Source organism: Lissotriton vulgaris, chromosome 8 (assembly GCF_964263255.1).
Source record: "Lissotriton vulgaris chromosome 8, aLisVul1.2, whole genome shotgun sequence".
NCBI classification, from domain to species: Eukaryota; Metazoa; Chordata; class Amphibia; order Caudata; family Salamandridae; genus Lissotriton; species Lissotriton vulgaris.
Genome location: NC_141696.1, coordinates 1,556,837,729 through 1,556,850,201, shown reverse-complemented (window position 1 = coordinate 1,556,850,201; position 12,473 = coordinate 1,556,837,729). Strand labels below are relative to the sequence as shown.

General features: G+C 42.1%; 1 pseudogene across 1 annotated transcript in view; it reads left to right on the top strand.

Annotated features, from left to right (window-relative positions):
• The window catches only part of LOC147700391 (uncharacterized), a 78,791-nt pseudogene extending 71,692 nt beyond the window's left edge, over window positions 1-7,099 (top strand). The window contains exon 4 of the transcript XR_015299421.1: window positions 3,649-7,099. The product of XR_015299421.1 is annotated as an uncharacterized LOC147700391 (transcript). The remainder of the gene's footprint in view (window positions 1-3,648) is intronic.
• Window positions 7,100-12,473: the final 5,374 nt, after the last annotated feature.

Sequence of the window (12,473 nt, the reverse complement as noted above, 5' to 3'; positions counted from 1 at the left end):
CCACCACGTTCCGGTATCTCGGAATACACATCTACTGAACCCTGTCCGACGTTTTGGAGGGAAACCTAATGCAAGCTATTTCCTCACTACGAGCACAGATGGCCTTTTGGAAGACTCTCCCACTCAAAGTGCCCAGTCGTGTAACACTGACGAAGATGATAGTCCTACCGAGGCTATTATATTATTATGCCAATATCCCAGTGTATGTTCCAACTCGGGTGTTTTGAGACCTGGAAACCTCGATCCGGAACCTTATTTGGAACACCGGGAGACCTCGCGTAGCGTTGGCGAAGCTTTATGCGCCCCCAGATGCGAGAGGCCTCGCAGTTCCCAATCTGGAACTTCATTATCTGGCAGCGCAGCTGCAATGGGTGACGGTATGGCTGAGCGGACGGAACCTATGTGACGCTGCCACAGACGCCACTATCTGGACACATACGCAGATCCACACGCTGTTTCACCCCCTGACCAAGACGCCCTGCCCGTCGCAGCTGCACCTTGCAGTGGCACGCAGGTGTTTTCAGCGTAGCTTGAAACTCACTCGAAAGGTGAAACGATATGCCCCGGTGCTCCCGCTGTTGGGGACTCCCAGGGACGGTGGAGTGGTGACGGAGGCCGTGTTGGAGCCGTGGGTACAGGCCGGAGTGGACACGATAGGCGACCTGTTCGCGGATGTTGCCCTGCTTCCCTTCGAGGCTTTAGTCAGAGACACAGGCCTTCTGGCTGGGCAGTTTCTCCTTCATGCATCCATTACACACACGCTTGTGCGGGACTAGGGAGATATAACTGATGAGCTGCAGACGCACCACTTTTTACAATATCTGCATGTCATGGGTGATCGCTCCCACGTGGTCCATTGGCTAGCGCAGGCTCTCCTGATGCACACACAATGCTCCACCCAACGGTAGCGAGACACAAGGGCGGCAGATAGGGGAGGGGCATGGACGGATAAAGAATGGGCAATGGTATTCAGCCCCGTTAATGTTCCACGCAACTCCCGTTTCAAGATCATACAATTCTATATAGTACACCGAGCATACCTATCGCCAGACAAGATCAACAGGTACTTCTCGGTCACCACTACTGCATGTCCGAGATGCTCTTTGGTAGACACAGGCCTCTTAAATATGCTCTGGGCCTATCCCAATATACAGGCGTATTGGAGCATGGTGACAACCCTGCTGAAACAGAGCGCCGGCAAAGACCTACCGCACACATGGGAGGCCTGTCTCCTGGGTCTGTACAAGAGAACCAAACTTAACAAGGTACCAGCCAGGTTCTGGGATCTAGGACTCGTCATGGCCAAGAGACTGCTCACCAAGCGCTGGAAAAGCGACAAACCCCCACATGCTAGGCACTGGTACGCCTCTTTCGTAAATTGGGCGAGAGCAGAAAGCACCACACTGCACAGAGAAGAGACGGCGGGACTGAGAAAGTTCCCCATTGCGCAGCTCTGGGATGACACCCTGAAGTCCTTCCAGCAGGCGAGTTTGGATCAGGGGATCACTTAGATGGCCCCCCTTATTGGACTGGGCCTGGGACACGGGTGGGTTGGAGAGTTCCATGCCCCCATAGATACCCACTTCATCTCGGACATATGAGAGATGTAATTATGCACATGCGGTGAGGTGCTGCTGTGACATTGTAGGGTCATGGCTGCTTCGGGCCTTCCCCCCCCTCTTGACTCGAGTACCCCGGTGTCTGTTAGTCACTGCAGAGCGGCTCTCTCCCCCTCTTGGGGGGACCCGCACTCCACACTCCACTGGACCCCTGCCGCCCCACGCCCCTGGCCCTGGAGCCGGACATCTACTTCTGCAGGCACACATTGACACTCTTCTCACTCCATTGACTCATCTTCTCCTCCCCCTTTTTCAATGCTTTGTTTCTTCTTCGGCTCCCCCCCTCCCATCCTCTTATGTTGGAGATTTGTTTTCTTCATTTAGTTCCATCTCACTTCTCCCTTGTGGTTACGTTCTGGTGTCATGGGAGTTTCCCATTTGACACGATTGTTCCAAAAAAGTTATGAATAGTGTATTAGTTGCCAATAACCTTCTAACACACAGCACCTCGGTTACGACCCTAAAATGGATGGTACACCACATACTAGCTGTTGGGTGGGACCTAAGGAAGGAGCGCAACTGTAAGAAAATGCCGCCTCACATCTCATCCCTGAACCTCAGATTGTGCTGCTATCAGCAACACATGACCTCACTTTCTCTAAAGCCTCAATTTTTTTATATTTTACTCGTAATGCACGCTATTGCAGATTGTTTCATTTTCACCTCGGAAATCCCTATGTAGTTGTACTGCATCACATGTTGTTTTTAGACATCACAAGCTCATTGTCACACAGAAAAGCATTGAATATTGTTCATTTGTCGAGCTCCTGCAAATGGAGAGCTTTCCCCTCTTTTCCCAATTTTTCTACTTTCTCCTTCCCCCTTCTATTATCCGTTAGGCCGAGTGCAAAGGGGTTTAAGTTCCATTTTTCATTGTGTAATATCATTATGTTGGATTGTCCTTGTAAAGCATTGGAGATTATATGTGCTCGTTATTCTTTGCTTGCTGCATCGCTGTATATTGACAATAAGTGCTGAAATCTAATAAAAAATATTCAAACAAAAAAATCATTGAAATGCCACACAATCCTCTTTTTAATCTATGTTTTGGTTTTCATTGTGAGAAGGATTCTATTATTTCTATTTTCCAAATAGCGTTGTTGTGTTTTGTTTTCTTTGTAATGTTATTCCCTAAGATATAAACTTGATTAAGTGGAAATGTATTCAATAATTGTCTTGCTGTGCCCTAGGACTTAAGCTGTAACTCACGGACCCGGCCCAGCAAAGTCAAAACTATTATGTGGTTGCTTTTATTGCCATTTATAGGAACATGGACTCCTGTTCATACTGAACTGTTACTTTTGGAGCAGGATCAAGGCTTATTTGAATACTAATATTTTTGTGTTTAGTGGCGCAGTGATTAAATATACAGGCCTTGATTTTAGATGCTGGCTGAAAAGGTTACTCCTTTCTGCCAATCAGGAGGTCTGTTCACCTAATTTATAGGCATATGGACCTTCAGTATGTAGACAGCAGACACTAATGAGTCTCCTCTGCCTATATACCCCTGTGACGGGCCTGCAAAGAAAGGGCTGATGGAAGTTTGACAGTGTGCTTGCCAGAAACATGGTGGTATGTAAAAGTTCAAACTTTTTAATGGTCCCTTGCCTTGGAAGAACACTTCTGTAAGGAGGGGCTCATTGTTCTTTTTTTATTTTCAAAAACAAAATCCTGCTTTGGGTTTTTGTTTTTGAAAATAAAATAAAAATTGCAAGTGGGCGATGCCATCATACTGTTGGTGCTGCAAGGGACCCTTTGAATGAATTTACAGGATCTGCCATGATGGGGGGTCCTCTAAATGCAAGAGATGTCCACTGGGCTGCCAGTGATGTCCAAATTTGGCAGGCATAGTACCGTCACCATGGCAGGAGAAAGATTCTCTGCATGGTGACGGTACTAACACAATTCAAAAATATCTAAATCTGGCCTATACTGTACAACGTATTAGAAAAAAGTAGGTATGTCTTCTGCATAGTGTTCTTTATGTTGCTTATACATTCAGAGATTACAACTATTTTTGCATCCACAGATAGCCGATTCGAGAATACATAAGATGAAGAGTAATGAAGAAAATACGTTAATACTCGAAAGCTGTCTAATGTTCAAGAAGAGCTCGAAATAACGGCAAATAGTAATTATAGATATAACAGCACTGTAAAAATCTTGTAGCTCAGCAGACAATTCCTACAAAAAACATCAAGTGCAATCCGGTGGCTTAAAGAGGCTGAGGACACTCATCCATTATTAAAAGATACAGGATTTCGCCCTTCGTCCGAGATACCTATTAGGTCCTAACAGGATAAGATCCTAACCGGATAACATCCATAGGGTGGTGTTAGACCATTATAAGCTCAGATTTGTTGATGAACCCTACAATCTGTGGAAAAAGACCATAGGTGTACAAAATGAGTTGAGAAGCAGACTTCTGAAAGTTCAACGAAAGAATGCTTTGACTAGATACATTGCAGCTCACTGTCCTCGAATGTAAATACTTGGTAATAAGGCTTGTTCTTTGTTTGTATGTTTCATAAATATTGCCTGAAATTGAAGATACAGACTATAGGAAATAAGCTGTGAGTTGTATTCTTTGGTCCCAGACTTTAAACATTTTAATTTGTGTTGCAGACACAAGCCCTGATAGATATGTTATCAGTCTGGCAAGCATTACAGTGACCATTCAACATTATTATTATAGAGAAAGAAGGATACATTGCAAATACTACACATTTGCAGTAAATGTCAGTGTGTCAGCAACTAGAGTAGTCTGTTGGGAAACACTTCAATAGGATCTATGGCAAAACCTAACTGACCATTTGCCACTAAACCTTAGAGAAAAAACATTCATACACAAAAAACTTAAGAAGAGCTTTTGTTCCTCCTCACTACTAATGCAGCGTTAGCAAGCATGCACTGAGGAAAACCTATAAAGACACAGTGAATGCGTCAAGAGTATTTATCAACCATCACAACTACGAGTTCACTCACATACAAAAATATAAGAAAAACATACAGGTGGGTGTTTGCGAGAAGAGTTTTAATCTCTCATAATCCCTACATTGTCAGTAGCAGCAATTCAGTAAAAAACATATTTATTTAAGATGAGTTTAAATGAGCAATCTGCTCTACAGGTCAAATATCAAACACATACAAGAAAAAAAGGCAATACATGCAGTGAATGCGGAAAGACCTTTACTCTCTCGGGACATCTAAATATCCATCTTCGAACACACACAGGAGAAAAGCCATACAGTTGTAATGAATGTGGAAATAGATTTAACAGTTCATCAGCATTAAAGAGCCATGTTCAATCACACACAGGAGAAAAGCCATATACCTGCAGTGAGTGTGGAAAGAGCTTTGCTTTCTCAGGAAAACTAAAGCTCCATCAGCGAACACACACAGGAGAAAAGCCTTACTGCTGTAATGAATGTGGAAAAAACTTTGCTCATTTATTATCACTAAAGAACCATTTGCGAACACATACAGGGGAAAAACCATACACCTGCAGTGAATGCGGGAAGAGCTTTAGTAAGTCCGCAAATCTAAAGACCCACCGGCTAACACACACAGGGGAAAAACCATTTGTTTGCAGTGAATGTGGAAAGTGCTTTACTCAGATACCAAATCTAAAGAAACATCAGCGAACACATACTGGGGAAAAACCATTCACATGCAGTGAATGTGGACGGAGCTTTACTCAAAGAGCGACCTTAATGCTCCATCAGAGAACACACACCAAGGAAAAACCATACACATGCAGTGAATGTGGGAAGAAGTTTCCTTTCACAACAAGCTTGAAATGCCACCTACGAACACACACAGGGGAAAAACCGTATTCTTGTAGTGAATGTAGCAATAGCTTCATTACTATATCAAAACTAAAGGTCCATCAGCGAAAACACACAGGAGAAAAACCATACTCTTGCAGTGAATGTGGAAAGAACTTTCGTCTGTTAGGAAGCCTAAAAAGTCACCAGCGAATACACATAGGAAAAAACAAATCATACACCTGTAGTGAATGTGGAAAGTGCTTTGCTGAGATACATAGTCTAAAAAAACATCAGCGAACACACACAGGAGAAAAACCATTCACATGTGTTGAATGTGGAAAGAGCTTTGCTCAAAGAGCATATTTAATGCTCCATCATAGAACACACACACAGGAAAAACCATATATATGCAGTGAATGTGGAAAGAGGTTTCCTTTCGCAACAAGCTTGAAATGCCACCTACGAACACACACAGGGGAAAAACCATATCCTTGTAGTGAATGTAACAAAAGTTTCACTGAGTTATCAAAATTAAAACTCCATCAGCGAAGACACACAGGAGAAAAACCATACTCTTGCAGTGCATGTGGGAAGAACTTTCGTCAGTTAGGAACCCTAAAAATCCACCAGCGAACACACACCGGAAAGAAAAAAATCATACACTTGCAGTGAATTTGGAAAGCGTTTTGACTAAATCAGCACATCTAAAGAGCCATCAGCAAACACACAGGGAAAATCCATACACATGCATTGAATGTAGAAAGAGCTTTATTTGTTCATTTGCCTTAATAGTCCAGCAGCATATGCACACAGGGAAAAAAAATGCATATGTACGGAATTTGTCAACATACCTTAAATGGCATCAGGGAGCTCACATGGAAAACAACATAAAACATTCAGCATGTATTTCACTTCGTCATAAATTCTCTTAAGACACCACCTGTAAATTGTGAAGAGATTTCATGATTTATTATACCTAATGGTCAATTAGTGAACACACAAAATGGGAAATAGCATTCTCTCGTAATGGATGTAGGAAGAGCTTCCATTGTTCTGCATCACCCGCGTATAAGTAAATTCACACAGAGGAAAACCTATATACATGGATCGAATATGAGGTTATTGTCAGTCTGTCTCAAATTTATAAGTTGCTGTCGTCAAATACAAACACATCCAAGAAAAATATAGGAAGAGTTTGTCACATTTTAGCATGCAAAAGTAGAAAGTTTGTGAGGAAACCGTTTCTGGACCTCACTAATGTCAACTAAGCTTTCTATTACTGTCCTTCCTAGCCTTGGTACAAATGTTAGAACACCTTGATTCCACCCTCCCGCTGTAGAAGATGCCTTATATGTGCTATTAGAAGAGAGATCTCGTTGTTCCTATTGCTCAGTATCTCAGTAACCTATAACATTGTTGACCATGAGGCACTTTTTCCATTATTTGCATGCACCTACAGATGGTAAACTTTAAATTCCAGGTAAATTTCAATTTGCAATCTTTGGTATTTTGTTTTAATTGATATCCACATGACATTGATTCATCTGTACATCCTTATGATATCACTACTTTTTTAATTAAAAAACAGTATTTTTTTAACATGTTTGATTACACTCACTGTTAATAATATTTGTCATACCTGTAAACAATCTGTAAACAAAATCCAGTTTATAAATATTTTTTTCTGCTTAGTAAGCAGATTCCACTTTAGTATAGATATTGTTGTGGTTCCTTTTTGCCTTATTTGACAATTTTGCTAAAAGGATTTCATTTTTATACATGTATCCTTTTTTAAACAGGAATTTTCACTTTTATAACATTCAATCTGTAGTGCACACTCGGGCACAAGAATGATTTTTGAGACATATAAACATAGTTTTTATTTCTGATATACTCTGGGAGATGCACTGTGTACTTCATAGGTTCAACACACTGGACTGTACCAAATCTGCAGGGAATGGGGTAAGAGAATGAAGCTTATGAGTCAGAGCATGCACGTGACCCAGATGGACACAGTACTGTGAGCTGGTACTCACCGGCCGGGCGACAAGCTCTTCCAACTAAGATGAGACAACTGATGCCGTTCTCTTGCTCTGCAGGACTAGAGGTGTGTGCCTTGCTTAAGCTGAAAGCATTTCTGGCTCTTCCTTTCGAAATGAGTATGGTTTCCTGCTCCAATAATGCCTCCGTTTTTAAACTAAAACTTCTGTCAAGGAGGCGGCACCTTCGTAAGGAAATGGAATGACTTTCACTAGGCCGGCTCCTTTTATGTTTCAATAGAATGCCACTTTTGCCTACAGTACATATGACTTTATTAAATGTCAGGAACAATTACTTTTTTTATTTTGACAGCGATTTATTGATCTTGCAACGATCTATGTTTGCAGAAGTTCGATTTTAAGTTTGTCTCAAGAATTGAAATCTATAGATTAAAATTCCAACAAAAGATAACAAATATCATTGCATCCACCACTTAAATGTAAAGTATTTGAGAGAAAAGACCCTTCACTAAATAAAATTCTAGAGGAAATCCAGGCAGTTCGGAGCTATGTAGATGTCATTAGCCCTATATATTAAACATATTCAAAGGGATATTGCTACCCTCTCCTTGATAATCTCTAATCGTTTCGGACAATGAAATTAGGATATAAAAATAATCCAATCTAAATTAATCTATCTCTTTTTGGCTGAAAACTTTCTCTAATTAACAGGCAACTTTCTGACTTAGAAAATCGCAACAGACCGTATAACCTCCAGATTTTTAACCTTGAAGGTTAAGTTGAGTGCTTGTCGTGCTTATGTGAAAATACTCCAATCCAAACTGTTAAACCTTTTTTTGTAGAGGGATTTGAAGTTGATAAGGCTCCTCCGTCAACGCAGGAAGGCAAACCAATCTAAACCACAACAACTTTTTTTTTAAAGTACTACATCATCACCACCATCTCATGACAAAGAAATTCCTTATGGAATGGTGGATGGTAATACGATCTATATTCATCAAGACTTTGAAAGAGAAATGGTAACCATTAGTAAACAATTTACAACTCTTTTATCTCAACTCTAGAATTTAGGATATAAATATGGCCTTTTTGACCCTTCGATCATGGAAATCTTTTAGATGGATTAATAAAAGGACGTAATTGAGATTCTTGATCAACATTATCCTATCAATATTAGGTACCAAGATGTAGTTGATTTGTAGTTTATTTCATTCATACGGCTGGGTCCTCTGTCGCACATCTATCATTTGTAGCTGGTTTGTAGTGTCACATCACCTCTCCATCCTATGCTTGCCCCGTTGGGCTTCGCTACTATTAAATATTTAATTATTTATGTTTGTTCTGTATTGTAAGTTATTTGTTTTAGTATGTCCTTAGATACTTTTTTTTTAATCAATACTTCTCATCTCATTATTCTTTTTCTGCTCTGATTCTTTCTCCCCTTTTCAGTTATTTTTTTATGACTTCAGATTGTCCATCCTTAAAGTATTTCATTAGACATCTGATGAAGCATAGAAAGATCAATGAATATCTTTTATGGCACAATGCTGATATATGTATGATTCAGAAAATAAATGGATGTGATTGATAGGATCTTACCCTCCATGGTTAAATGTCAGTTTGGAGGTTTTGTTTTTTCTCTCCTGACAAAAAGAAAAATTGTGTGAGCATTCTTTTTTCTAAGAACTTCCTCTTTAAATTTGGTAATTGTAAATTACAGATTGATAAAATAGTTTTGTTTTTAGTCAAGATTTATGGTCCTACGACAGATGAGCCAATTGTTTTGGAAGCTGTTACTTCTGAAATAATTAAGCTTGTTCCTTTAATTATTAGATAAGACTCATATTTTAGATCAGGCCTTCTATTAAAAAGACTTTCTGTGTCAAAGTTTTAACCTTCTTGAAAGTTTCCTGTTTTAATTTTTTTTCAAAAACACAAAATGATTAGATGTTAGGAGACTTCATTTTCACACTAGTAAAGAATTTACCTTTTTTTCAAATCCCCACTTTCCATGTTTCTGGATTGATCAGCTACTGGCATCTTGAGGGAATAACCTGTCCCAAGATGCATGCAATTGCGATATATTTTAAAATTAAAATATTCCATCTCCAGCCATTTCTCCTGAGGCGGAAGCCGGGAGTAGGCCTGATTGCATGTTTTTAAAATTTGAAAGTCACAGATAACTTGCTGTTTTTACCTGTTCACTCTCCATTTGCGCAGGGCGCGCACGCTCCTAATTTCACCGCGCAGCCGAGCTTAACGCTGCCGCGGGACCTTGCCATTGCCGCCATCTCCGCCACCCACACAGGCCACGCCCCTCTTTGGCGAGGCCACGCCCCCTGGCGCCACTATTAAAGACGCTGAGTACAAGCGTCACGTCGATAGCGATTTCTCCTGAGGCGGAAGCCGGGAGTAGGCCTGATTGCATGTTTTTAAAATTTGAAAGTCACAGATAACTTGCTGTTTTTACATGTTCACTCTTCATTTGCTCAGGGCCCCTCACGCTCCTAATTTCACCGCGCAGCGGAGCTTAACGCTGCCGCGGGACCTTGCCATTGCCGCCATCCCCGCCGCCCACACAGGCCACGCCCCTCTATTGCGAGGCCACGCCCCTATCGCCACTATTAAAGACGCTGAGTACAAGCGTCACGTCGATAGCGATTTCTCCTGAGACGGAAGCCGGGAGTAGGCCTGATTGCATGTTTTTAAAATTTGAAAGTCACAGATAACTTGCTGTTTTTACCTGTTCACTCTCCATTTGCTCAGGGCGACTCACGCTCCTAATTTCACCGCGCAGCGGAGCTTAACGCTGCTGCGGGACCTTGCCATTGCCGCCATCCCCGCCGCCCACACAGGCCACGCCCCTCTTTTGCGAGGCCACGCCCCCCTTTTGCCACTATTAAAGACGCTGAGTACAAGCGTCACGTCGATAGCGATTTCTCCTGAGGCAGAAGCCGGGGGTAGGCCTGATTGCATGTTTGATGTAAATAATTAATTTACTCTCTTAATTTCTATGCAGGTAAGTACTTAATCAATAATAACTCAGATCGGAAGAAAAAAGACAGAGTCCGTGGTGTTAGAGTTTCTTAGGGGTTTTATTCCTTAAAAAGGAATGGTCATGACCAGGATATCGGGTTCTGACCACCACAGGGGTGTCAGAAGGGATAGAGCGCTACATTTTATTAACAGTACATAGCTTATATACTTAATTCATGGCATAAGCAACAGTGCAGGAGGCGTAACAGCTGAGAGAAGACAAGATAACAGTGTACACGTGGTACTAGTACGTAATCAAGAGGCGTGAACTAGAGGTGTGTGCTAGAAACGTCACTGATAGGTGTCACGGGTGGGTGGCACTAAGTAGAAATGTGGCAATGTCAGCAGAAATCGGAAGCTTGGATGCGCGCGCAGCCGCATGACGTGTGATTGGAGGGGTGCAGGGGACTTGACATTTACACTGACGGAAAGAGACAGAAGTCTGGCATGTCAGATCAACTTGTACGTCTATCATATCTGATATCTGATGTTTAGGAACCATATTATCTGAGCGGAAAGGTCTCTAGGGCAGAAGCTATTCTTGTGCTAACTGTGGACGCATGTATAAGCGCCTAAGTGTCTGTATGAGAAAGCGTGGGGTACGGGGCCTTCCATGGAAGCATGGTAACAGGAGCTATGAATTACTTGCACTGAGACAGGTCGGCCCTCTGGCTCTGCAGCTGGGAGGATGTTTACTGAAGCTAGTAGGCAGGAATGTATTTTCGAGGAGCGGAACAGATAACTCGAAGGTTATAGTCAATCTTGGCAGGCAGCAGGCTGAGCTGAGCGCGAGGGGCCGCGCTGAAAGTAAGTCAGAGTTCACGGGTACAGAGGCCGCTTGGGCAGAGGCCCCTTGGAGTCAGAAGCCAGGAAAGAGGCTCGGTGGCAGAAATTCAGGGCCTACTCAGCTAGAGCTGAAAAACGTAGAAGTACACTACAAAAAGACGTTGGCATAGCATACTTAGGAACGGACCATTCAACCCATTCAGGGTGGGTCTGAAAGAGGACATGTTAACGTTGGACGCAAATGTATTTGCGTCTTCATAGCTGGTACAGGAGGGAAGTTACATGCACCTTAATTCGTACATGGAGACGGTGGGGTGCGCGCTAGGGAACACATCTTGACCATAAAATTTATATTTCCTCATTCCCTCCTTGTTCCCTACGGACCCTTCATGATATATTAATCATCATAATTTGATCAGTTTGTTCTTGCAACATTATTTGCTCATCTTTCTTTCTTTGACGGTTTGAGAGGAAACTGGAATGTTCAATGCACAATGTGGCACACAGTCCACATATCGCCGGCCCACACTGTAGGCACAGGCAGCAGCTGAATACTATGACAAGGCCAAAACCTAAGAAGGATAGGATCTTTCATCCCCAAGCAGTTAACGTTGTCCAGAACCAACCGGACCAAGTCCAGGTGCCTGGATTCTGATGTATCTGATTTGCAATTTTATGCAGGCGGGTAATAGCTTGATAAACAGATGGCGCATTTTGTGGGATGAAAACGCAGCAACTTGACCCGATGACCTTACAGGCTCCACCTCTATCTGCCAAGATGACGTCAATAACAAGACGATTTTGAAGAACAACAACCCGCATAGCAGATTGCTCCTCTGTTAAGTTACCTAAAGCGGAGGCAGTTTCATGTACTACAACTTCAAGTGTTCTAGTTAATCTACGTATTAATTTACTGTTTTGGACAGGTCCTAAAAAGAAAAAGAATCCTTTATTAAAATCAGTGTACTGTTCCCATGCCGTTTCTGTGTAGTCGACAAGTGGGACATCTCTTCTGGGTCTATTCTTTACAAGATTTGTATTTCTGTGGTAATCAGGGGGAGCTAGAAAAACAGGTGGTAGAAGGAATGCAATATAACAGGTACCATCCCAATCTGGAGGCAAACGTATGTATGCGGTATGACCACAAACAAAATATGAGTGATTGATAGCTTTAAAGGATGATTTACCATGATCACTGAATTCGACCACCGTGGTGCATTTACTATGACCTAGGTGTACTGACCCTTTCTTTCGGACACATA